We start from the raw sequence: 27,027 nt of genomic DNA on the forward strand, positions 1-27,027 counted from the left end.
ATTTTACATTACATCTGTATGCACACAATATATGTCATTGTGTGCCTGGGAAGATCACAATCATACATTGTTAAACAGATGGCATGCTTTGCAGAATAGTTCTGGTTTTCACTAATTTTTGGAGAGAGGCAAAGGGGTACAGCAGGCAAGGCAGGAGAAGGGGGCTGTGGCCAAAGGAAGAAGGGAGAGAAAAAAAAGAAAAGAAAAGCAGGAGCAAGCCGGGGAAAGGTTGGGCTGAAAGGCTCAGAGGGCTCTTCCTGCTTTGTTCCCCTCACCACACACCAGCTGCCTGGGTAATGGTGGCCCCTGCTCAGCCCCAGTCACCCCACCAGGGGGTCCCTGAAGCAACCCCCATGCGGCCCAACTACCCCTGGAGCAGCTCTGCTCCACCATGCACGCTGGCTGCCCCTGGAGGAGCCCTGCTCTGCCCCACGGCCTGGCCATCTGCGGAGGAGCCCTGCTTGGCCATGTGAGCTGGTCACCCCAGGAGCAGCCACCACTCCCTGGAGCAGCCACCCACCATGTGGCACTGCCAGATGGGCCACATGGCTGCTGTGGAGCTGGAATCAGGGCCATGGTGAGGCTGCTGCAGTAGGAACACCCTCACTGTGGCCCAGCTCCAGCTGCAGCACACAGCAGGGGGGGGCCTGGCAGAGTGCTGGGGCCCGCCAGGCAGGTGTTCATGGTCTGCCAGTGGTCCGTGGACTGGTGGTTGGGAACCAGGGATCTAAGCAATCCACAGTGATACTGTTCTTTCAGTGAACTCCATATGGCTGCAGAACCAGACATTTCGGCTGTGTCTACATTGGCCCCTATTCCGTAATAGGGATGCTAATGTAGCACTTGGGAATAGGCAAATCCGCGGGGGATTTAAATATCCCCCGTGGCATTTGCATTTTTATGGCTGCCGCTTTTTTCCTGCTTGTAGATAAGCCAGAGAAAAGCGCCAGTCTGGACGCGATCCTCTGGAAAATAAGCTCTTTTCCGGAGGATCTCTTATTCCCACTTTCAAGCATGAAAAGCGCCAGTCTGGACGTGATCCTCCGGAAAATAAGCTCTTTTCCGGAGGATCACGTCCAGACTGGCGCTTTTCTCCGGCTTATCTACAAGCCGGAAAAAAGCGGCAGCCATGAAAATGCAAATCCCGCGGGGGATACTTAAATCCCCCGCGGATTTGCCTATTCCAAAGTGCTACATTAGCATCCCTATTACGGAATAAGGGCCAATGTAGACGTAGCCTTCCTGATTGACATGCAGAGAACCCTAGAATTATATTATCCCCCTCCCCGCAAAAAAGGGGATTCATGCTTATTTTAAATGACTTTCCAAGAATCCCTGTAACCACAAGATAGTCCTTGTTATATATAGTACCCCCTTCCCACCACAACTCACAGATAGAAGCGATTTCTTCCATCTTTGGGGAACTCCACCAAATATCATGACAAAACACTAACAAGAATGACCAGCTCCCCTGTTAGAAGGAATCAACCAACCAGATGAATGAGACCATGGTTTCAATCACAAGGGCTATGTACACTGGGCTGTCCTCCCAGTGGAATAACAGGAATACGATGGTCAGCATGAAAACATGTTGGCAGAGCTACATAAGCACAGTGCTTGCCCAAACTAGAGAATGGTTAGCTCTAGCAAATGCTATTAGATTTTTGGTTTCATACACATTACCACTAACCCTAGAATGCCTTCAACTGATTGAAGTAATTCATCTCTAAAACAACCCAGCGAAAAGGCTGACTTAAAAGCTTACAATTCTCAGATAAATCACAATGATTTTTAATAGACATTTACTACTTCAGTATTTTAAAAAAATGTAAATGTATTTCTCAGCACTGCTGTGTATATTGATTGAAAGGAATCCAAAGTCACTCACTGGCAATGAGGAGGAGGAAAGAAACTGGATCTGAGGCAAACAAATATGTTTTGGTGAAATAGGATTAGTCTTTAAATCTCAAAAAAGCTTGTGGAGTCATGCAAAACAGAAAAGAGAGGTTTAGCCTGCATAGAAACAGAATCACATGAGTGAAATATCATTCAGACTTTCACTCATGTGACGCTTGGTTGTTGTTGGAGACAAATCTTTGAGAAGAAAAAGTACAGTAGTTTTTATGGCTAAGGAGCTCAATATTCTTAGAGTTTTGTGGTGCATGAAATGTAATTATTGCAAATGGGAAATATGGGAAATACTCCTGGGAGAGCTGCATGCATGATTCTCTTAAACTGTGCACTGTTGTCAGAAAAATTTATGGGGTTAGCTGGCTGTAAAACCAGGGGAATTGTATGTCAAGATTTGCACTTTAGAAATGGTTATCTGAGGGCATAGAGAGCAATTTTGTAGGATTTTCCTAGTGAAGGCACTTATAAAAAGACGGTACTGGAGTAGTCACCTAATGAGAATCAGAGATTCATTAACCAGGTAGCTGTTTCACTTTTCTTTTGGTGTCATTTCCATCTACATAACTGTCCTGCTTTTTTCCGAGTCATGATGAATTGTGCAGTGTGTTACAGGTGCTAGATGGTTCTACTTTACCTACTCCAATTATCCTGAGAACAGAAACAATGCAGAGCAGGGGAGAAGTGAGATATTGTGAGCTTGAAATTGTAAAACTTGATTTAATCAGCATGCCATCCCAGAGGACTTCCACAAGCTAGTGTGAATGACTGACGAAAAGACGCTTATGCGTGGCTGTACATGTAGTTTTCATTTATTAAGGTTTAGTTTATCGGTGTCTGTGATGGAGTTCACTTTTCAGAGCAGTACCTGCTGCTGGCTGGCTAAGCCCTTGTCTCGTCTCTTACGTGTACCATCTCCTGGTGGTACCTTTTTTCATCCTCGTCTCTGCCTGCAGACCCACCTCAATCCAGGAACTGGAGCATCTTTTCATGACACAGTCCTCTGGTCATGCCACCATGTTTGTTTCTCTCCTCCTAGAGAGCAAGTATCTCCCAGTTCTATACTCACTTCCCTTGTGAAAAGTGGGAGGGACTTGAACCCGCCAACTACTCCAGGTTGCAATACAGGGACTCTGTAGATAGCAGCCATCTGCAGAGTCTCTTTAACTTCTATCTCCACTGCTTCAGTTCCCTGAGACACTTCCCTGCAGCCCCTGCACTTCTCCTTCGTTCAGGATTTGAACAAGCAAATCCTAACGGCCAAGGTTGGAGCTCCCAGGGCCTGCTAGAAGCTGCACTGTCCAAGGTACTTCCTATTCACTCAGCCTCTTAGGGGGACAGTCCTCAATCCTGGGAACACCCAGCAGCCATTGAACCCTGATCTGCCTTGTAGCTCACTTTTGTGAGACTGCTGGGTCCTGATTGGTTGCTTCATGCAGAATTCCTCCAATTGGATACTTCCTGTGCAGCTTCTCTAGTCTGCTTGTAGGATTCATTTCCACTGCTCCTCTCGGACAGAGTGTGGCTGGCCTATTAATACCTTCCTCTCCAGTAAACATGCATCACAACGTCCATGTACTTTAACCTCTTTTGGGCCTTCCTCAAGCCAGGCATAAAAGTAAAACCTTTTGAAAATCACAGTGTCATTCTAACCGCATTGGAGTTTGCATAAAGTGTGCAACATAATAGGCCCTTGGTAACTCCTCCCTTGTCTGTCTGCTGATTCTCTTAATAGTAATTTACTAGTTAAGGTTCTGTCATTTGTCTGACAAGGGAGGAAATGAGTCAAGGATAAATTTTCCTTCAATTCAAAGGTTCCAATGTGTTTGGTGTCTAACGGGACAAAAGTCTACATCACAAACAGTACTAAAATATACACCGATTAGTCCCTTTGATGGTAGTTTCAACAAACAAGGGTAGAAAGAAAGTGACAGGAATACTTACTCACTAGACTTAAAGACGAGCAGTGCCGGGGCACCTTAGGCTCTGTCTAGACTCCAGGGTTTGTTTGAAAAAAGTGGCCTTTTTTCTAAAAAACTTCACCTGCTTCTAGACTGCCGCTGTGTTCTTTCGAAATTAAATCAAAAGAATGTGGTGGTAATTTTGCCAGCGGTAAACCTCATTTTATGAGGAAGAGCGCCTTTTTTTGAAAGAGGTCTTTCAAAAAAAGGTGTTCTTGACCGCAAACAGGGCTTTTTTGAAAGAGAGCATCCAGATTGCCTGGGTGTTCTCTTTTGAAAAAGTGGATCGCTTTTTCAAAAAAATTGTGGCTGTCTAGACGATCTCTTTCGAAAGAAGCTTTTTCGAAAGATTCTTTTGAAAAAGCTTCTTTCAAAAGAAGCGTGTAGTCTTAGATGTAGCCTTAGAGACTAACATATCTATTATATCATGAGTTTTCATGGGTAAAATGTATTTCATCTGATGAGTCTACACATGGGGTATGTCTACACTACCCCCCTAGTTCGAACTAGGGGGGTAATGTATGCATACCGAACTTGCTAATGAAGCCCGGGATTTGAATTTCCTGGGCTTCATTAGCATAAAGCCGGCTCCGCCATTTTTAAAAGCCGGCTTGTTCGAACCCTGTGCCGCGCGGCTACACGCGGCACGGGCTAGATAGTTCGAACTATGTAGTTATTCCGAACAATCTGTACGCCTCATGGAACGAGGTGTACAGATAGATCGGAATGGCTACATAGTTCGAACTATCTAGTCCGTGCCGCGTGTAGCCGCGCGGCACGGGGTTCGAACAAGCCGGCTTTTAAAAATGGCGGAGTCGGCTTTATGCTAATGAAGCCCGGGAAATTCAAATCCCGGGCTTCATTAGCAAGTTCGGTATGCATACATTATCCCCCTAGTTTGAACTAGGGGGGTAGTGTAGACATACCCTTAGTTCTTCTCATAGTGGGCTAAGTCATGTTGCAGAGGGCAGTGTTTAGGAGCTTGTATTATTTCTCCTTTTTTAAACTCAGGATTTGTCTGCAGGTACCTTGTGCCCAGTTCTTTTGATTGGTACTAAATTCACTATTTTCCTTCTGTAGTGCACTCTACAGATAATTTTGCTAGGACATGGTTAACGCCTAATGCTCAGAGACTTGTCATTTCAACAACTTCACAAGCATTATGTAGGAGACTTCATGAAATGGTAGATTCTTGGTTATCTATTTGATAATATTTTCTCAAGTAGTGATTGGGTTAGAACATTTGAATAGGTAATTCTCAGAGTATTTATTTAGTATTATTTATTTACAAAAGGTTGCCTTTAGCTTGATACCAGAATAGTGCCAGCGTTGGCACCAAGTAAATGTCCCAGGGGAGAGAATTCCATAGCTTGGGAGGCAAAGGTGGAGAAGGCCCTGCTCTGCGTAGATGTTAAATTTATCCTCGTAAGTGGAGGAACACAAAGCAGAGTCTCCCCAGCTGACCTTAATCCTGAGGCAGGTTCATACGGGAGGAGGCGGTCCTTCAAATACACCAGTCCCAACCCATTTAGGGCTTTATAAGTCATAACCAATACTTTGAATTGTGCCTGGAAGCATACTGGAAGCCAGTGCAGCTGCCGGAGCACCCGCATAATGTTTTCCGTATAAGAAGTATTAGTTAAAACTCAAGCAGCCACATTCTGGACCAGCTGAAGCTTCCAAAGACTCTTCAAAGCCCCACGTAGAGTGCATTGCAGTAGTCCAATCAGGATGTGACAAGCGCATGAATTTCCATAGCCAGTTCATTCTTATTCAGGAAGGGTTGCAGCTGATGGATCAGCTGAAGCAGCCCAAAATCACTTCTACCCACCAATGAAATCTAATTCTCAAATGTTAAAAAAGGGTCTAGGAGGACTCCCAAGCTGTGCACATGTTCTTTCAGGGGAAGTATAACCTCCATCCAGAACAGGTAACACACCACATTCCCAGACAGATGGCTTCCTGAGCCATAGGACCTCAGTCTTATCTTGATTCAGATTTGGCTTGTTTGACCTCATCCAGTCCACCACTGCCTCCAGACACCGGTTCAGATTGGTCACTGTCACACCTAGATCCGATATCACAGAGAAATAGAGTTGGGTGTTATCACAGCTCAGTTCCCCAACCTGACACTCTGAGTGCAAAGATGGCAGGGCCAGCTAGTAAGAACATAAGAACATGGCAAATGAAATTTAACGTGGATAAGTGTAAAGTAATGCACATTGGAAAAAATAACCCCAACTATACGTACAGTATGATGGGGGCTAATTTGGCTATGACAAATCAGGAAAGAGATCTTGGAGTTATCGTGGATACTTCTATGTAAACTTCCACACAGTGTGCAGCGACGGTCAAAAAGGCAAATAGGATGTTAGGAATTATTAAGAAAGGGATAGAAAATAAGACACAGAATATTTTACTGTGGTATAAAACTATGGTACGCTCACATCTTGAATACTGTGTACGGATGTGGTCTCCTCACCTCAAAAAAGATATTTTGGCCTTGGAAAGGGTTCAGAAAAGGGCAACTAAAATGATTAGGGGTTTGGAACGGGTCCCATATGAAGAGAGGCTAAAGAGACTGGGACTTTTCAGTTTAGAAAGGAGGAGACTAAGGGGGGATATAATAGAGGTCTATAAAATCATGAGTGGTGTGGAGAGGGTGAATAAAGAAAAGTTCTTCATTAGTTCCCACCAAATGAAATTAATGGGTAGCAGGTTTAAAACTAATAAAAGAAAGTTCTTCTTCACACAGTGCGTAGTCAACCTGTGGAACTTCTTGCCAGAAGAGGCTGTGAAGGCTAAGACTATAACAGAGTTCAAAGAGAAGCTAGATAATTTCATGGAGGTTAGGTCCATAAAAGACTATTAGCCAGGGGATAGAAATGGTGTACCTGGACTCTGTTTGTCGGAGGCAGGAGATGGATGGCACGAGACAAATGACTTGATCATTGTCTTCGGTCCACCCCCTCTGGGGCACCTGGTACTGGCCACTGTTGGCAGACAGGCTACTGGGCTAGATGGACCTTTGGTCTGACCCAGTATGGCCATTCTTATGTTCTTATGTAACGTAAGAATGGCCATACTGGGTCAGACCAAAGGTCCATCTAGCCCAGTACCCTGTCTGCCGACAGTGGCCGATGACAGATGTTCCAGAGGGAGTGAATTGAACAGGTAATGATCAAGCGATCTCTCTACTGCCACCCATCTCCACCCTCTGACAAGCAGAAGCTAGGGACACCATTCCTTACCCATACTGGCTAATAGCCATTAATGGACTTAACCTCCATGAATTTATCTAGTTCTCTTTTAAACCCTGTTATAGTCCTAGCCTTCACAACCTCCTCAGGCAAGTAGTTCCACAGATTGACTATGCACTGTGTGAACAAGAACTTCCTTTTATTTGTTTTAAACGAGCTGCCCATCAGTTTTATTTAGTGGCCGCTAGTTCTTGCATTATGGCAACAAGTAAATAACTTTTCCTTATTCACTTTCTTCACACCACTCATTATTTTATATACTTCTATCATATCCCCCTTTAGTCTCCTCTTTTCCAAGCTGAAAAGTCCTAGACTCTTTAATCAATCCCCATATGGGACCCATTCCAAACCCCTAATCATTTTAGTTGCTCTTCTCTGAAACTTTTCTAATGCCAGTATATCTTTTTTGAGATGAGGAGACCACATCTGTACGCAGTATTCAAGATGTTGGCGTTCCATGGATTTATATAAGGGCAATAAGATATTCTCCGTCTTATTCTCTATCCCTTCTTTAATGATTCCTAACATCCTGTTTGCTTTTTTGACTGCCACTGCACACTGTGTGGACGTCTTCAGAGAACTATCCACGATGACTTCAAGATCTCTTTTCTGATTAGTTGTAGCTAAATTAGCCCCCATCATATTATATGCATAGTTGGGGTTATTTTTTCCAATGTGCATTATTTAGTTTTGTGAGATCTTTTTGAAGTTCGTCACAATCTGCTTCGGTTTTTGGTCTCAAAAAATGAGGAATAATGTTAGTTCGAACCAAGGGGTTTGGTTTGAACTAACGTGTCCCAGTCTGCACATTCACTTTTGAAACAGCTGTTGAGTGGAGTAACGCGCCGGCGAGATCATGTTAATGAAGTGCGGGATGTTTAAATCCCCGCTTCATTAGCAATTTCAGTGGCCTAAATTTGCATCCCTAGTTCGAACTAGGGAGCAAGTGTAGACGTACCCCAAGTGACTAAAAGAAAATATAAAATAAACCCTTTTCAAGGGAAGAGATCACACTCCCTACTGCCCCTAACCTCTGTTTTGCTTTGTGTTGGGAAAACAAATAGAGGGAATCTGCAGAGAACAATGGACTCTGCCCGGGTAACTAGGCACGTAAACTTAAGGACACAACAATTAACCAATACTGGTTAATCAAAACAAAAAGGAAAACTTTTATTATCAAAACAAAACTACTGTTGCAAGCATAGTAAATTACTAGGTGTTAGATAGCCATGAAGTGACATAGACTCAGGGAAAATCCCTGGGCTGCAATCCTTAGTTACAAAAGAGAAAAACAATCAGCCAGTTCAGACATGATTTCCAAACCCCCAAACAAGGAAAACAACAATAAACCTTGATGGAAACTTTTCCCTACTTACACATTTCAAGAAGTCCATTCTTGAAGAGAGAGCCCATCTCCCTCAATACCTGGGAGAAACTGCTCTGATACGAAGAGAGAAAGAAAAACCCTCTCTCCTGGTTTGAAACTTCTATCTGCATTTTTATTGGCTGACTGCCTTAATCCCCTCCCGAGGTGCCTCTCCAGTTGCTTAACCCTTTGTTCACCCTTCAGATAAGTCAGACTCTCCTTAGCAGCTCCTATTTATGACAGGTGTCATCTGCATATTGATGGCACCATCCTCTAAATCTCCATACAACCTCTCCCAGCAGCTTCATGTGTATGGAACCTTGCATTCCCTGTAGCACAGTCACTTCGGGGTTGAGCAGCAGCCCCTTAGCTCCATCCTCTGAAAACACCCCGACAGGTAAGACTGGAACCACCACAGAACAGAGCCTCCAATACCCAACCCTGTCAGGTGCTCCAGAAGGATACCATGGACGATGGTATTGAAAGCTGCTGAGAGGTCCAAGAGAATCAACAGGGATGCATTCCACATCTAGATCCTGGCATAGGTCGTCTATCAAGACGACAATGGCGGTTTCTGTTCCAAAACCAGGCCTGAAGCCAAACTGAAATGGATCTAGATAATCCATTTCTTCCAATAAAGCTTGGAGTTGCAATGCCACTTCCTGCTTGAGTACCTTGCCCAAGAAAGGAATATTAGTGATTGGGGAATAGTTATCCAAATTGCATGGGTCCAGGGAAGGCTTCCTAAGGAACAGTTTCATCACTGCTTCTTTCAAAGTGGCAGGACCTGTCCCAGATCTAAAAGAAGCATTTATAATTCCCTGGACCCAACCAGTCATCCCTTCTTGGCTCAATTTAATAAGCCATAAAGGGGAGGGGTCGAGCAAGCACATGGCTGGTTGCACTCTTCCAAGCACCTTGTCCAGGCTGAAAAAATTGACTAGACGGTGTGCTCAATACCTTCTGTACGACACTTACATGACAGCCAGAGTCCAAATCAGACCAGATGTGAGTAATCTTACCTGGAAACAGGTCACTGTGGATTGCCAAGGATGCCTCCATTTCATCACGAGGGCCAAACTCTAAGAGGCCCCGCACCACTTGAAACATTTCCACTGGATGCCACTGTGCAAATGCGATGAGGGTGGAGAAGTAACTTTTCTTTGGTGCTAGCACCATCGCAGAATAGGCTCACAATTTGGTCCTAATCCGCAATCGGACTCGGCTCAAGTTCTCCTCCAGTTGCAATGTCACACAGACTATTTCCCCACCTGCAACTCCCCAGAAAATCAGGGAACAAACTTGATTTGACTAGCCCAAAAAGGGAACTTAGGAGCAATCATGTCAGCTGCCCAGGCTACTGCGATGTTCCATATGTTGACCAGAGCATCAAAAGGACCGCTAGCCATAATGGCCAAACAATCTGTCAGGGATCTTAGGAAACCCTCTGGATCCATCAGTCTCTGAAGATCATAGAATCATAGAATCATAGGGCTGCAAGAGACCTCAGAAGGTCATCAAGTCCAGCCCCCAGCCCAAAGCAGGACCAATCCCAACTAAATCAACCCAGCCAGGGCTTTCTCAAGCTGAGACTTAAAAACCTCTAGGGAAGAAGATTCCACCACCTCCCTAGGTAACCCATCCCAGTGCTTCACCACCCTCCTAGTGAAATAGTTTTTCCTAATATCCAACCTAGATCGCCCGCACTGCAACTTGAGACCATTGCTCCTTGTTCTGCCATCCGTCACTACTGAAAACAGCCTCTCTCCAGCCTCTTTGGAACCCCCTTCAGGAAGGTGAAGGCTGCTCTCAAATCCCCCCTCACTTTTCTCTTCTGCAAACTAAATAAGCCCAAATCCCTCAGTCCTCCTTATAGGTTATGTGCCCCAGCCTCCTAATAATTTTGATTGCCCTGTGCTGGACCTTCTCCAATGCATTCACATCCTTTCTGTAGTGGGGGCCCCAGAACAGGACACAATACTCTAGATGTGGCCTTACCAGAGCCGAATAAATGGGAATAATCACTTCTCTAGATCTGCTGGCAATGCTCCTCCTAATGCACCCTAATATGCCATTAGCCTTCTTGGCTACAAGAGCACACTGTTGACTCATATCCAGCTTCTCATCCACTATAATCCCCAGGTCCTTTTCTGCTGAACTGCTGCTTAGCCATTCAGTCCTCAGCCTATGACAATGTTTGGGATTCTTCCATCCTAAGTGCAGGACTCTACACTTGTCCTTGTTGAACCTCATCAGATTTCTTTGACCCAATCCTCTGATCTGTCTAGGTCACTCTGGACCCAATCTCTACCTTTCCCCCCAGCTTAGTGTCATCTGCAAACTTGCTGAGGGTGCAATCCATCCCCTCATTCAGGTCATTAATAAAGATGTTGAACAAAACCGGTCTTCAAACTGATCCTTCGGGCACTCTGCTTGAAACTGACCACCAGCAAGACATTCAGCTATTGATCACTACCCATTGGCCCGACAATCTAGCCACCTTTCTATCTACAGCAGGACAAAGGTCTTTTCCAAGGGTGGGTTGCAAGTGATGTTAGTTCTTACTCCCGTTCCTCATCCCTCCCTCCGCCTTCTGAGGACAACAGACAGCAGCAGTCCCCAAAGTTGCTGTTAAGTGTTTAGACAGTTGCCTAAGTTACATCTACTTGTAATCTATTTTAAAAGGCTAAAAATGGGGTGGGAGGATGTTTGGAGAAAGGCTCCAGTGAGTGAACTCATTTACATGGCAATATGGGGCTTACATTTTCCACAAGAACATTTTTAATATATTTTTTAGAAATGTTTTGGTAACACTGATGTAGATAGAATAACTGTAACTTGGGACAGTGATCTAAATATGTAGTCTCCTTTAAAGCATATAAGCATCTCAGGCTCTCTGTTTCCAGGAATTTCCCTGGCTCACTCTCTGTGTTGAGACTATAGCAACTCTACAAACAAAAGCGTTTTTATGAGCTAACATTATAAAAGGTTGTGTGTCAAACAAAGGAAATTCCCAAACAAAATCTAAGATCTAGAGATAAGTTCATAGACAGACAGTTCAGCATTACTGCATATGCTATTAAAAAAACCCACAGTGAAACAAAAAAAAGGCCCATCCCCATATAGGAACCAGAAGGGCTCTGGTGAGGGCTTTGAGAAAGCGCTCATTTTCCAGCAGCTCTGAAGAGAGGGTATATTAGATGCCTCCTGCCCAGAGTGACATAAAAGAAAGTTCAAGGCCCAAGGATAGCAAGCTGATTAGAGTTTCACCACACTTATTTTCTCAGCAGGAGGCAGTGAATGCTGGGCTTTCCAATAATGGGTATTGCCCTTGGACCTTTCTTGGTACTCCTCAACCTTCAGTCTCCTGTAATAGCATGATTTAGTCTCTGGCTAGTAGGTGGCTGGTAAACATTCATTTTGTGTTACATTTAGTACTTGGTGATCCATGATCTGATTGAATAAACATCTACTTATGAGAAAAAAAGTATTCTGAAAGTCTGTATTTTTAGCCATCACACTGTACCATCTTCATTTTTAAGATGCATAATCCCACCCATTCTCATCTTTCTTCTGTCCCTCTAAAGTCTCCTTACACTCATAGGACAAGTATCACAATTGTGGTCATAAAACACCATTTATGTTTATGTTTTATGGCCACCATTGTAGTGCTTGTCCTATGAGCATAAGGAAATTTATGCCATCTCAAACACGTCTCACTGTTGCTCTGTTAGTCTGTTCAAGGTCATGGTCATCTCTCTCTCCTGAAACACTGGCATAGTTCAGATCCATGCTGAGGAGCTTTACTTATTGAATGCGTTGCTGAATCAATGTTTTTTCCCAATGTATCCCTCAGTACTTTGGTTATTAGTTTGAAGGGGAAAACACTAACTCATGGTAAGTAATTTTTTTCACTGCAGTAATATTTTTTTTGCTAACATAATTTATAATGTTCAAAAGATATTTTTCATTGTGATTATTTTTAGGAGGGATGACTTTGGTTATTATTTATTAATAGATTGAGTAGATGCAGTGAGAGCACATACAAAGCCTCACCAGTAAGTTCATGGAGACACTGAAGTCTGGCTTAAGAAAACCAGTATCGTACTATAAAATAGATATCTACAGGCAGTCCCCGGGTTACATACAAGATAGGGACTGTAGATTTGTTCTTAAGTTGAATCTGTATGTAAGTCGGAACTGGCGTCAGCCACTGCTGAAACTAATCAGTTTCAACCGCGGCTGAATCTGGACGCCAGTTCTGACTTACATACAGATTCAACTTAAGAAACCCAGGCGTCCCCAAGTCAGCTGCTGCTGAAACTGATCAGTGGCTGATTCCAGGAAGCCTGGGGCAGAGCAACTCTGCCTCGGGCTTCCTGTAGTCAGCCGCTGGTCAGTTTCAGCAGCGGCTGACTTGGGGACGCCAGGGGCAGAGCAGCTGGGGTGCTGCTGGCTTGCTCCAGTAGTGCGGCTCCTTGGCTGAATCAGGACGCCTGGGGCAGCGGCTGAATCAGGACGCCTCGGGCAGAGCAGCTGGGGTGCTGCCAGGTTGGTCCGGAGCGGCGCTGCGGGACCAACCCGGCAGCCCCCAGCTGCTCTACCCCAGGGGTAGGCAAGAAAAGCCTGGTCTGCTGGGGGGGGCACTAGCTGCACCCCCCCCAGCAGACCAGGGAGACGGGGGTGGCGGGACTGCCCAAGTCCTCCACGGCTTTGCTCCGTCTCCCTGGTCTGCTGACCTGGGAGACGCGGAGCAAAGCCGCAGAGCACGCGGGCAGCGGGACAGTCCAGGCGCGCCGCGGCTGTCCCACTGCTGGCGTGCTCCGAGGCTTTGCTCCCCATCTCCCTGGTCTGCTGGTCAGACCAGGGAGACGGGGAGCAAAGCCTTGGAGCATGCCCGCAGCGGGACAGCCAGGGTGCGCTTGGGCTGTCCCGCTGCGGGCGTGCTCCAAGGCTTTGCTCCCCGTCTCCCTGCAGACCAGGAAGACGGGGCGCAGCTTTTCTCACCCCGGAGGATGGGGGAGGCGGACCGAGGCGCATCTAGGCATCCCGCCGCTCCCGTCCTCCGGGGCGAGAAAAGCCCTGTTCGTAACTGCGGATCCGACATAAGTCGGATCCGCGTAACTCGGGGCCTGCTTGTATTGACAAAGGTCATGCTTGCAGCTGTAAATCACTTTATGAATCTTCCTTGCACGTTTTTCTTTCTGAATAGACATGACTTGCTTCTAAATGGTTTATTTGCATCAATTCTGCTATGTTCATCATTTCAAATAAGCTCTTTACAGTCAACTTTAAGGCTAATACAGTAACAAGGATTTAAAAAACCCTATCAACAATTACTCTTCTCCTCTTCACTAGTTAGGAACTACAAGGTTACTTACCCTTGTTATGGTTGATAAGCAAAAGCTCCAATTAACCTTTGACTGTTTTAGGACTTGAAGACTTTTGGCTTTACTTTCTCTTTCCCCTTTCCTGTAGTCTAAACTGAGCCTATCACTAGAAATAGAGGGGATATTAGAAAAAATGCTAATCATAACAGTCTAGAATTGTTGGTCTCTCTCTAGCACCTTTAGGGAGTGAAAATAGTGTTTGGTGACATGCAAACAATCACTCTTAACATTCCAGAGATGTCTGTGGAGACTGTATCAATCTGGTGAAGTCTGGCTAAGGGAACACAAGAGACTAGATAACACACTTGTATACCAAGGCCTTCCATGTCTCTACGCTTATGTGGCTCAGAAATGTGAGTGGCTGGTGATATTGAGAACACAGCATCCTTAAGTGACTGTATAGAACAGTTGCCTTAATCCAGGAAGGCGAGGTAAGTTTTAGAGGCTGTCCCATAGATAAATAATGGGGCAACAGATAGGAGAGCCAAGATAGGAGAGCTCAGAAAATATGAGCCTAAGGTGAAAAAAGAGAGAAAAAGAGTCAGTCACCTGAGTGAGCTGAAATGAGTGGTGTCTTTCAAAACGAAACTCTCATTTTTTTGCTTTTTGGATAATGTACTAACTGCACTGACGTCAATGATAACTACCATAACTGTAGGTACTATTTTTATTTTTGTGTTTGTCCTCTCCCCTATGAGATACTTCCACCAGCCAAAGAGTTACCTGGATCCACTATCTGCAAGATTCTATCCTCCTGTTTTTTAGTTTCATATCACTCATGGAGAAGGGATATTAGAATCTTCAGGTCACGTTGGTCTTGTTTTAAAAGGAGCTCACAAAACTGTTTTCTGCAGTGTGATACTCAGAGAATATTGACTACCTTGCATAAGAAGGAAGAATCTTGTTCATAGCTCAGAATGGCAGGAAAAAAGTCTGTATACAGTGCTTTATTCTGTGTCAAACAGAAGTAGAAAAACAAAAGGAAGAGTTGGCTCAGTGGTATCTTCTGCCCTCCAGTCTGTCTTTGTCTCTCTCGCCATGGCTTGGACTGACCTGGGGGGGGGGGGGGGGGAGGCTCGCTGTCTCCGTTGGTCCTCTGTGCCGCACCACAAGCCCTTGCTCCTTCCCTGTGGGGGAAAGGCTAGGGGTGCCCCCAATCCCAGTTGCAGGGGCCCCTGCTCCTCCTCTCCCAGAGCGTGGCTACCTGGTTGATTCTGTCAGTAGCATATGCTTGTCTCAAAGACAGGCTGGACCTGGCCACGTCCCACACATGAGCAGGAGGTGGGCAGCCCAGCTCCCACTTCCCCTCCTGCCCCATGAATACATGCCAAAGTTATGCTTAAAAAAAGCACACAGGATCTTGTTCAGGGGGATAAGGCAACAGGCCACACATACACACCCACACAAGTTACCAGTCTGTTGCTCGGGCCACCCTATTGGATAGACAGGTCAGGTGCGAGCTAGGAGCCGGGTTCGTGTCAGTCCAGACTGATGCTCCCTTGGTCTTGATCTTAGCAGGACAGGACCTGAAGAACCAGGACACTACTTCTTTTATAGGATTTTCCTTCCATGCAAGTCTAATTACGGCATGACAAGGCAAAATGCATAGTCATTCAGCATCGCAATCAATCTTCCTACAACATATGCTTATTGGGAAGAAGCCCTAAACATTCTCCTAAAACATTCTCTCTCTCGTTCACGCAAACAATACATTTAAAGAATTGCAGCATGGAACAAAGGGTACTTCTAGTCACTTAAAGTTACAAAGACTTTCAACATTAAACTTCTGTCTATCTAAACACTAACATCACTATGTATTACAATACTCCATCCCTTCACTTTAACATGCTAACATCAAACAGAGCTGGAGCTAAGTTAGCAAAGCTGCCTGGCCTGTCTGAGGTCTACATCTTGTATTTAAGTTTATAGCAAAAGTCTGGATTAAACATACATAATTGACTACTTAGTTACAAAATTCCAATTCCAGTGTCACATTGTCCCCCTTTTGACCCCTCAAGAACAATTCTTGAGTGGTCACATTCTTAAGTATTTTGTAACTGCTTCATGGCAATATATTAAGACATTACATAGGCTTGTGGTTTTAATTTAACATACATTCTTTTGATCCAATAGCACAAACACATAATGATAAACAATCACTTATTAGTATCAGGATAACAATGATGGGGTGTACGGCTATGTTTAAGACCACTATCCAGGTGGGTGACCATCTTTCAAATACATCATGCCAATGATGAACACTTAATTTTCAAGCCTGATCTGCTATTCTAAGTATTTCTTCTCCTTAATGAAGGATGGCCATGCTTCTAGCCTGAATTTTCTGTTGTGTAGTTTTAGTTAATTCACCAATTTGCTGATTTTTATAGACCCATCTCTACAATTTGCTCCAAGTTACTGATCAGTAGATGATTATGCAGGAGAGTGGTTCTTGCCCCATACAGCATTTAAGTCATGGGAAGACAGGTCAAGTTGACAGATTAGATGTGGAGCAGCAATTGTTTTTACATGTATTTTTGTTTAAACAACAATATGTTGACCTTGAAATGCTTCTACGATCCATGGGCATAGGATTAACAGCATCTGCAGAGAAAATAAAAAAATATTCTCAGGGTTTTAAATATACCCCAGCACAAAAAAGTAAGTTTTTATAAGGGATTAAGACTCAATAGGTGTGCCCTGCACCTGTGTCAATGATGACTCCCTGTCTCCAGGCATTAGCCTTGAGATTCAGGTACATAACCTGTTTACCAGCCCATCCTGGGGTTACAGCAGAGAGAGCATGCGTTGTTTCCCATTATTGTCCCTACATGTGCTTTAGGAACAGGGACACCTTCCCGCCTGTGGTTTATCTGTTATTTATGTTTGTCAGGGGGTACGCCCCTGACAGGGGTTGTGGCCCCCTTCTACTGGCCCGTGTCTCGGTCCGGGCCCCTCTCTCCGGGTCTATACAGTACCCAAAGTCCCAACACAAAAGTCCGGTCCCTCTATCAGGGCATATACGGTACTAGAGGCCTAGCTGCTCCGAGAAGCCTCTCCTGGCCCGGGGTTTGATTATCCCTGGCAGGGGGAATGGGTGTTAGGGGGACCTGGGCCCTCCCTCTCCACCGGGTCCCAGCCCAGGGCCCTTTAGGCAGGGACTATGGCTCCTGCCCGCTCGGCGGGGAATCCGGCCGATACACGCCGAGCCGCACTATTGGTCCTCTGCCCTGGGCTGCTTCCTACCATGTCCTGACTCCCCTGCGGTCCATCTGCCTCGGAGCCCGTACCTGCCGGGGTTGCGGGCGCGCTCCTGCCTTCCTGGGTCGGCGGCTGCTGGCTCTGTGTCAGGGTCAGGCACGGGCTGCGACTCTGGTCCCAGCTGCTGCAGAAACACTGGCCCAGCCTGGTCTCCTCCCTCACCCTGCGGTCTTCCTGATTGCAGGGCTCCCTCTGCTTTTATACCCAGCCTCTGCTGGGAGCATGCCCAGCAGGGTCGAAGGGGCGGGGCTTTCTCTGCCAGCTGGGCCTGGGCTACCCCCTGTCTGTCAGTGCGGGGCCTGTCCACCCCATCACAATGTTTCATACCACTTTGCTTAACTGCCTAGTCTTTAAAATGTAACCTTTACTAGTTTAAACCATTACCACACTGAGCTGGTACTATTTACAGGAATTTAAGTTTCCTGTGCCTGCACCTTTTTTACTTGCTACACAGTTTCTCTTTGTACCTCCCGCTCCAACTTCTGCTTTACTTACATAGTTTCAGAATTAATTTTAGCAGCTTGCCAAGCCCAGCAAGCCCAAGCCACTGCCTGATCCTTGTTTAGGTGGTGACAGGAGGTGGAGGGGTAGGGAGAGGAAGAAGTCTGATTAGAGAGTCATTACTTTTGCTGCTTACTACAGTATCCCCTCTTTTCCCAAGACAAAACACAATAATGCTAGCATTGAGACAAACGACACAAAAACCAAAAAATATAACACAAGACACAGCACATAAGACACAACAACACAATTTTTGTTGCAACAATAAATCCATATTATCCTCAATTGCTCTTCAGCTGGTACCAGCTCTTTCTGAAAGACAAAAGAAAACATTTTTCTACGTCTGTAGGGGTGGCACATTATATCTTGAAATACTTCTTTCTTTTACAGATATTCTTGCTGATTTCTCTCTTTGCCCTAAGTTCCCCCAATACTTCCCTATACTTTTGTTTTATAAGCAGACCAAGTTTTATTTCCAACTATCAGTACATCATACATAAAGTTTTTTTTCTTTTCCAAAACAAAATCATACGCATTATACATTGTTATGGGGTTACTTCATAAACATTAAATTTATCTCAGAATTAAACAATAATATTAGCATACATTTTCTTACACATGGATGTTTACCATGCCTTTTAACAAAAATTATCTTGGAGGCCGGTGTAATTTAAATTTTATATATAAAATTACCCATATATTTGTGCATGAAAGCAGATTCCTCTTGTGCTGCCACTTATATTCGTACAGACACTATTTGGCTCACTCTGACATTTAAAACTATCAGCAGATTAGAGTCTGTGGCTTAGAGACACAATAAACTTCAGAGTTCTGATTGCTGTTAACTTTAAAATCCTGTTTGCTTTTTTGCCAAAACCAAGAAAATTGGAATCTTTTCCCTTAGTTTTTTACCATTTCTCAGATGCTGGTTAGCACAGCCATAACTTGGTCTGTTAAAATATAAAATATTGAGATACTTTAAGGGTTAAATGCCAGATTCAAAAAGCCAAGCAACACTAACTACCAATATCTGGCAAAAGTGTCTTGTCAGTTTTGCAGCTCTGAATGAAATGGTATTTATTCAAACCCAACCAAACCAATTCATTTACCTGCAACCTACAAAACAGAATTTAATAAACATACAAAAACACTGATTAGGTCCTGGAAACCTCACATATTTGCACAATATATACATACACGTACATGCACACAATCTTTTAACTTCTATTTACACTATTCCCTAATGTTCTTTTAGCAAATTCCACTGAAGAGTCCATGGCTAAATTATTTAAACCAGATTGTCTTTTTGCCTGGATTCTTTACAGACATTCCTTTGGAAAAAGGGCCCATTTTTCCTCCAGAAAGGCTGCAAAGGAACAAAGGATTCTTCTTCTATAACAGTTTTCCTTCTAGCACATTACAACAATTGCTCAATTCCTTCCACAGTCTGCAGAGTTAACTTCTCACTCTCTCTTACCCTTAATCACTTGCCTTTTCCCTTCAAATGAAACTTTTCCAGTGCCTGTACTTACTGCTTACCTTATTCCTGCCACTTATGCCCTCAGGGCTCTGAACCTCTTACCCACTCCTGCTTATTTGCCTCCTTATCTGTCTGGGCTTAATCCTGCTTTCTCTGATGAATGGTTCCTTTTCAGGCACATAGGTTTTGTCCATTATTAATTTAGCAAGAAGGGTGGGCTCCTTAACTAGCCACCACACCTTCTGATTCCTTTTCTTGGGTAAATCCAAATTTTTATTTCTGCAGTCAGCTAATTTTTTTTTAAACTTCCCAGTACAGGCTTTTCATAACAGCCAGACTGCAGCAAGATCTCTTTTGATTGAGATTAAGGGTTTGTAAACCAGTAAATAGTTCACCAATTTGCTTTTAGGGTCTGCATAATATGAACATAAGTTAAAGTATTGTCAGACCATGGGCCATGCCTAAACCTTTGCAATATTTGTTCCAAGGATATAGTTTACCTTTTCTCCTCTTCCTGAGGGGTTTCTTTCTGAATCGTTGCACCAATGTGTCCAGTTTGTTTTTACTAGTAATTTTTAGTCTCATCATGTACTTTTAAGACTCTATACAAGGGAAGAATGGAGACACTAATCTTCATTCCTTTGGGCTTGACCCTCATATGATTGTGGTTGCAATGCAGTTGACCCCATCTCATCTTTTAAATTTGCCAGGGCCACCTTTTTTTATTTCTGTCTCCACTCTTCAGGCACTGTGAAAGTGCTTGCAGTCTGTTGATTAACAACAGGGGACAGTGCTTCATTCTTTTCCAAGCTTTTAACAACTTTTTCCAGTTTCTTATTTTCCTGCTTTACTTGTTTGAGCAAATCATATGCCTGGACAGCCTGTTGCTCTGTCAGCAGAGCAGCTTTCTAGTGCTTAACAACCTGTGTTGCTTCTTAGGTTTCTCTATTTTTTCCCATTTATTTAGGAAGCTAGTATAGTGGAATGCTAGTATAGTGGTATAGTATAGCTCCTGCTCCTTCCATGAGGAACCATTGGTAGGCTGGTTGGCTGGGAGGGCAGGGCTGGACAACTCCCTCCTCCAGGGACCATGGACCAGGGGAGCTAAGTAGTGCTCCCTGGCCCTTTGGGAGGAGCCGCTAACCCCCCACTGCCCCACTCATTCTCTGCTCATCCCCCAGGATGGAGCTGGAGCAGTGCTACCGTCATCACTATGGGCAGCCCTGGTAAGCCCGCACCACTTCATAGCCCCCTGGCCTGAGACCCATGGCTTGAGCCCCCCTTCCCTGATTCCTGCACCCACCACTGCTTTGACTACTGCACCTCCCACACCTCCCACCATCTGACCTGGGTCCTGTACTTTCCAGTCCCCTGCCCCAGACCTCCCACTCTCTGTCCTGAATCCTGTACCTCCCACACTCTGCCCAGAGCCCCCCCCCCACTCTGATTGCTGAGCCCCACAAGGAACCAGGCAATCCAGGTAAACCCTCTACAACTGTATATTCAATATATTTTTAACCAGTGGATTTTAGCTTGTAACATAGAAATTATTGTGTTACGTAAAGTTAGGCTTTCTCATTTTGTCTACACAGTGGTAAGCTTTACAGTGTCTTTCTCCTGTCTCTTGCTGCAGGATGAAGATTTCAATTGGGTTTGGGGCTGGAAGGAGCAGATATCTTTACATGGCATATGTAGACTAGGAGAAATTTCTGTTAAATTTTCCACATTACTAACAACATTTTTTGTATTGAATGTCTGTGTAGCTTTTGCTTTTGGAATGAGGTGATAGTCACTGAATATTGTAATCTGGGATTCTTGTAGCCATTTTGTGGACTCTGCATTGCCATCAGAATTGCGATTAAAGAGCCATCACAACATTCAGATAGTGAGTGGGGCAAAGAGGGCAGTTTCTTTGGCACCCGGCAATTCAAAGGGGTCCGGGGCTCCCATTTGCTGTCCTTGCTGCTGTGGCAGTGGCTAGAGCCCCAGGCCCTTTAAATCCCTGCTGGAGTGCTGTGCTGCATGCTCCGTGCAGATTTGAGGGCTAAGGGAGGGGGTATGCTCCAGGCAGTGCTGAGGACTGCCCGAGGGGCAGTGTTGTGTGCTCTGGATGGCACGCAGGGCTGGTTACCTCAGCCCTATCCCCTCTGCCCAAGGCCCTGCCCTTTCCAAAAATGCAGAGCAGCTCCTACCTCACACCTTGCCCAGGGGAACCGTGCAGGCTGGTGACACCTCTGACTGGGGATATTTATCTTGTTTTGTATTTGAGTGCTGCAATTCAGTTAAATAAAAACGTCATTAAAAACCCTTCCATAGCACCTCATGTTGTCCTTCAATAGCACACTTTGGACAGTGAAATTCAGTCATGAGATGGGGGCAATGCGACTGAAATCGATAGCATTGCACTCAAGTTACATTTGGCCCAGTTTTTGTAATGATCATTTTAAAAATTTGTCAACACTTTTATATCAAGAGAAATAATAGTTTCTAAGTAAAGTGAAAATGTGGTAGGACCTGAATGGGCATACAGATGAACCTATGATGAAACAATGAAAATTCCTACTTGTTTCTATGTCTGGATTTCACTGGAGGGCTGAAGGTTTTTTTCAACATATTCTTGCAGCCTGTCCTTACAGTTACAATCTATTTATAGTTAAGTGGTTCTTAGAGAAAATTGACTTCACTATAAGAGACCCTTATTATGTTTGAAGTGGTTATAATTTTTTAAATCACTTTAATACTGGATGAGAGTAACGATCCTCACAAATGTTTTATTTTGTTCCATAGATTGTTCTGGATTATTTTGTTAGCCAGTCAGAAAATGTAGTGTGCTTAATCAATAGCACGCAAATTTAAGATGATTTAGAAATGTGTACTGACGTCCAGTTGTGAGAGAGAGGATTTGCAGAGTCATTTTGAAAGTACCTTGAATTCTATATGAGGAAACTATGATGGCTACTAGGGATGTAAAAATTAATTAAAAAAGGTAACTGTGTAACTGCTAAAAATCCTGGAGGTTACAGGGTTATACTCTGCAGGATTCTGCAGTAAAAAAGCTTAAATAAACTTTTTTTTATTTAAACATTCAGTTCCACTCCTGGGGAGGAGGCATTACTGCTGACTCTCCTCCTGGGGAGACAGCATGTAACTTGAGGTGGGTGGACCAGCCCTCCATTGACAGTGGCTGCTTGACTAGCTGGCCGGAGCAGCCCTTGCCCATGGTGGGCCCCGCAGGGCTGGAGCAGCCCCCTGTGTGGGGTGGATGGGAAGCTGTTCCAGCCCCAAACAGTTAACCAGAACCAGTAAACATCACCAGTTTAGGGTGATGCTTTCCAGTTAACTTTTTACATCCCTAAAGGCAATGACACAATGGCAAAGCTTTGCTTCAGAAAGGAATTGCATTATCTTCTTTTCTTGATTGTGTGTGCTATATCAAATTTTGTATAGGCTGAACTGTCTTGATTTCTAAAATGTGTGTTAAACTAAAAATTACTGGCCGAGTGCATGAGTCTTTACTCACTGATTTTTATCAGCCTTTTCAGCTACTCAGCCCACCTGCCGAATCACACATCCCATGCGAAACACTCAAACGTCTTCCAGTGAAGACCTTATAACAGGGGCCCATTTCAATGTCCTCGTATCCTAGTGTGTCTCATTCTGTTTCTGCTTCCCCTCCTGGAGACAGCTGCCTCAGCATCTGCACTATTTGAACTTGAGCTTAACTGCTGCTCTGCTTTGCAGCTCCCTTTGTAGGCTTTCCTGGCTCCTGATTGGCCAGTTCCTCCAGAGCCGCTCTAGGCTCATGGAGGACTAATCTATGGTTCTTTTCTGGGTTCATAGAATCATAGAGCTGGAAGAGACCTCAAGATGTCATCAAGTCCAGCCCCCTGCCCAAGGCAGGACCAATCTCAACTAAATCAATCCAGCTAGGGCTTTGCAAAGCGGAGACTTAAAAACCTCTAGGCTACGTGTACATTGCACATTCTTGTGCAAGAAGATATGCAAATTAGCCGTGGCACCTCATTTGCATACCTAATGAGCCTCCATTTTTGTGCAAGGGGCTGAAAATAAGTGGCAGAATGGCTCTTGTGCAAGAGGGGGGTTTTGCGCAAGAAGGAACAGTATAGACTTGTGGTGTTTTAGATGCTGCTTGTATTTATTAGAACTGGGAGCACTGGCTGTTGGGAATCTGGAAGCACAGGAAGGAGGGGGGAGGAGAAGGGCCAGGCCTGAGTGAGAGCTACAGTGGGGAGCAGCAGCAGCTTTGTAAAGAGGTTTCACCTTTGATAAATAAAGGCCTGTTGAAGTTTGTTACTACCTTGCTTGCATGATACAACAAGACGGCTCCTTCTTGCGCAAAAGCCCCATTGCACAAAATGGCGGCTCATTAGGTAGATATTTTGCAGCTTTCCAGTACAACATGGAGTTTACAGTAGTTTTGGTTACTCTCCTATGCCTGTTTCAGAAAGTTACTCAAGAAATCAATTATAATGTCATGGGCTACTTAGGGACCAAAAAACTGAATCAGCGGCTTCTTAAGCAAATACAAAAGCAGTCTGAAGTTGAGGGAAGGTTTGTGTGTGGGTTGAATATAGACATTATGAAACTGTTGGAATAATTCATATTGGCAATTTTGGCTGTTATGTTTATAGAGTTGTATTTATATTAATTATATTAGTGACTTAAGTTCAGTAAAACCTGTGTTATCTGGCACACTCAGGGATTAAGGTGTTCTGGTTATCTAAAAATTCCATTTATCCGAGGGTCGCATCAACCTAGGAAAAAACAATGGACAATAATAGTAAAACTCAAGTTTTTAATATTGGTAGTTTTATAGTGTGAAGCTGTTGGTCTCACATTTCTATTTTGAGTTAAAGATTATTAGTACTAAAATAAAACATTGTTAAGCCAATCATGGTAAACCAAGCCAGGCCTGTGCACCTGAAGATGTGACAGTATTGTGGCTGGGGGCAGTGGTGGTTAACAAAATTTTCTGGTTAACAGAGTGCTGGATAACAAAGGTTTCACTGTATATTAAGAATTAGATGTTTTAACCGTAGCTCTAACCATCTTGCATTTTTCTAAGCAAGAAAAATATGGTGTGAACAATGTAGTCATGAAGAGCATTGCCAGTGTGAGAAGCATACTTCCATTCAGATGTTAGCATAAAATATTTATTAGTGGTGATTGTATGCAGAGATTAGAATCACAGTAGAAGTGGCTGGTATTACAGCATATATCAAAGAGATTATATACACACATGCACAAACAACTAAAATGTATACATATAGGAAGAGAGGAATCCTATGCAGCCACATTTCAACTTGACACGGTATATGTCCAGCTGTCATTTTCTATGGTGTTTGTGAACATGGGCTGCTTGTTCTAAAACAGGAGCTTTGGGCCATTAAGTAGTCACATTCTGCTTCCTTGCTGTTAAACCACCCATATTTCTTTAGGCCATGTGACATCTCAAATTAGCCACATTACTCATTCTCTAGAGCAGAAAATGGTCTTTATGCCAGGCTATTCCTACTAGGAATGCTAATGTGCACTTTCTTTCTTTTGCCATATTTCACAGTTGCATTTATGAAACATCTTTCTTCTGAGGGTAATCACCAGGTTGTGTTAATTTGCAAACTCAACCTTTCTCTGCATTTTGAAACCATAGTGATCCAATGTAAAGTTAATTTGTGTAACCTGTGTTTCATAAGAACAGACATACTGGGTCAGACCAAAGGTCCATCTAGCTCAGAATCCTGTCATCCAACAGTGACCAGTGTCAGATGCTCCCTAGCTTCTGGCAAACAGATTCATGTTACTGGATTTTGCAAAGATTTGACCTCTATTCCCAAACTAGAGTTCAAATCTTTTTTGTCAGTGAAATCCTTGTCTTTGCACTTCTTTTCCAATCTTCGATTTTCATTGGATGTGAGTTAGTTCACTGTAACACTTGAGCAGGGTACATTTGAGTTTTCCTGTCCCATATTTTTCTTCTCTGTAATCATTCCAAATCAACGAAGTGCTTTCATAAGCTTGACAAATTCAAATTCGTGTCTGAGCTCCATAGCTGTCATCTTCCTGCCAGATGCTTCTTATCTTTCTTGCATTGCAAATCTTTTTTCCCCCTCAGCAATGAAGTCTTTCTCATATTACAAAACTCCTGTTTTTTTAAACCTATTGGCTTGGCTGTGTCTACACTGGCATGAATTTCCGGAACTGCTTAAAACGGAATACTATTCCGTTTTCAGTTTTTCCGGAAAAGGAGTGTCTACATTGGCAGGCTGCTTTTCCGGAAAAGCCCTTTTTCCGGAAAAGCGTCTGTGGCCAATGTAGATGCGCTTTTTCCGGAAAAGAGCCCTGGTCGCCATTTTCGCGATTGGGGCTTTTTTCCGGAAAAGACTACTGGCCTGTCTACACTGGCCCTTTTCCGGAACAGTGTTCCGGAATAAGGACTTATGCCCGAGCGGGAGCAGAATAGTTTTTCCGGAATAGCGGCTGATTTTGTACAGTTGAGCATCGTTGCTTTTCCGGAAATTCAAGGGCCAGTGTAGACAGCTCGCAGCTTATTCCGGAAAAGCGGCTGATTTTCCAGAATAAGTGGCCCAGTGTAGACACAGCCATTCTGTAAAGAGGTTGCACATTCTACATCTATGGGTAATTTATTTTATGGTCTTTCAACTTCATTTTTGGAATAGTAGAATTGTGAAAGGGAATTCATTTGGATAAAAAAATACTTGACCATATCCCTTTGTGTACAATATAATTAGAGTGTGGGTATCTTTACCTGGACCCAAAGATCTGTTCAAGAGGATATACCTTCCCCTGTTGAAACAAGAAAGAACTGTTCTTTGACTCTCATATTAAAATGGACTTTCAAGACACTGGCTGAGAAGGATCGATTTTAAGTCTTTGGTAGGGAGACGTTATATTGTTAGCTGTTCAGTGATCTTTCAGAGATCAATGAAGACAAAGTGTCCAAGCTGATTCTCTTCCTTCAGTCAGGAATTTTTGAATGTGATTTGCTATACTTCAGGTCATTGCTGTGATTAAGGAACCATTCTAGTGTGACTTTGCTCTTTACTTTCGGAGCAGACTCAGAGAATGGCATTGCTCTCATTCCCTGAGGGCTCTCATAGGTAGGGTTCCATTGTCAGTCTTTTTGTTGAAGAGGTTAGAAGAGATGGTGATATGGTGTTATGGGCTGGGATGCCTTCAGTCTGAGGATAACAAACAGCTTTACACCCCTCTTTCACTGAACCCTGACAGGTCAGTCAACCAGCTTTTCCAGTCTCTGAGATAGATATTCAAATAGGAGCTTAGCTGGCTCTAACTCCAGCTGAATAATATGGCTTGCTTGGTTCTGGGGAACAGCTGATGGGAATGTCAGAGATGATACAGGTATTTTCAGATGCAGGAAAGGAGCCTGAGTTTGTTCCTCATATTCACCGCCTGGGGGGGGGGGGGGGGCTCTTTGGATACATGCCCTAATGTTCCTTCATCTACTCTACTCTTGACATAGGCTGATGCAGTCCTATAATTTTTCAGATAAAAACACTGTCACCACAGTTATCCACATCTTTGTCACCTTGAGGCTGGATTTTTGCAGTACCAGCTGTTGAGGCTGAAGACCATTGGGAAATGTCATCTAGTTGAGAATGCAGTGGCAGTACTTCTCACAGGAAGCACTGACTCTCCTGATCTGCACAGGCTGCTGATTCATTTTCAAGGTTTTCTTTTGAAATCTACAGCCCTAAGTGGCCTCTGGACCTGTGAGACATCAGTTGCAACCAGGGAAGGGCTTTCCACTCTCGGCAGTGCAGCATCTTCTGAGATGCATTAGGGAATTAAAGGTGGTCTCTGAAGATGACTGAGTGTAAGTTGCGGCTGCTTTCTGGAGGAT

The 27,027-nt window shown here is 44.1% G+C and overlaps 1 protein-coding gene and 1 long non-coding RNA gene across 2 annotated transcripts in view; one reads left to right on the top strand and one right to left on the bottom strand.

Annotated features, from left to right (window-relative positions):
* Positions 1 to 27,027, top strand: part of LOC102448489 (plasma membrane calcium-transporting ATPase 2) — an 857,866-nt gene that overhangs the window by 48,159 nt on the left and 782,680 nt on the right. The gene's annotated exons all lie outside the window — the stretch shown is intronic.
* On the bottom strand, positions 15,974 to 17,878 carry LOC142831021 (uncharacterized). The gene is made up of 2 exons (XR_012906612.2): positions 17,173 to 17,878; positions 15,974 to 16,486 (listed from the first exon to the last, which is right to left on the bottom strand). It is a non-coding gene; the product is annotated as an uncharacterized LOC142831021 (long non-coding RNA).

The sequence above is a fragment of the Pelodiscus sinensis genome, chromosome 11, assembly GCF_052426305.1.
Source record: "Pelodiscus sinensis isolate ZL-2025 chromosome 11, ASM5242630v1, whole genome shotgun sequence".
Classification (NCBI taxonomy): Eukaryota; Metazoa; Chordata; order Testudines; family Trionychidae; genus Pelodiscus; species Pelodiscus sinensis.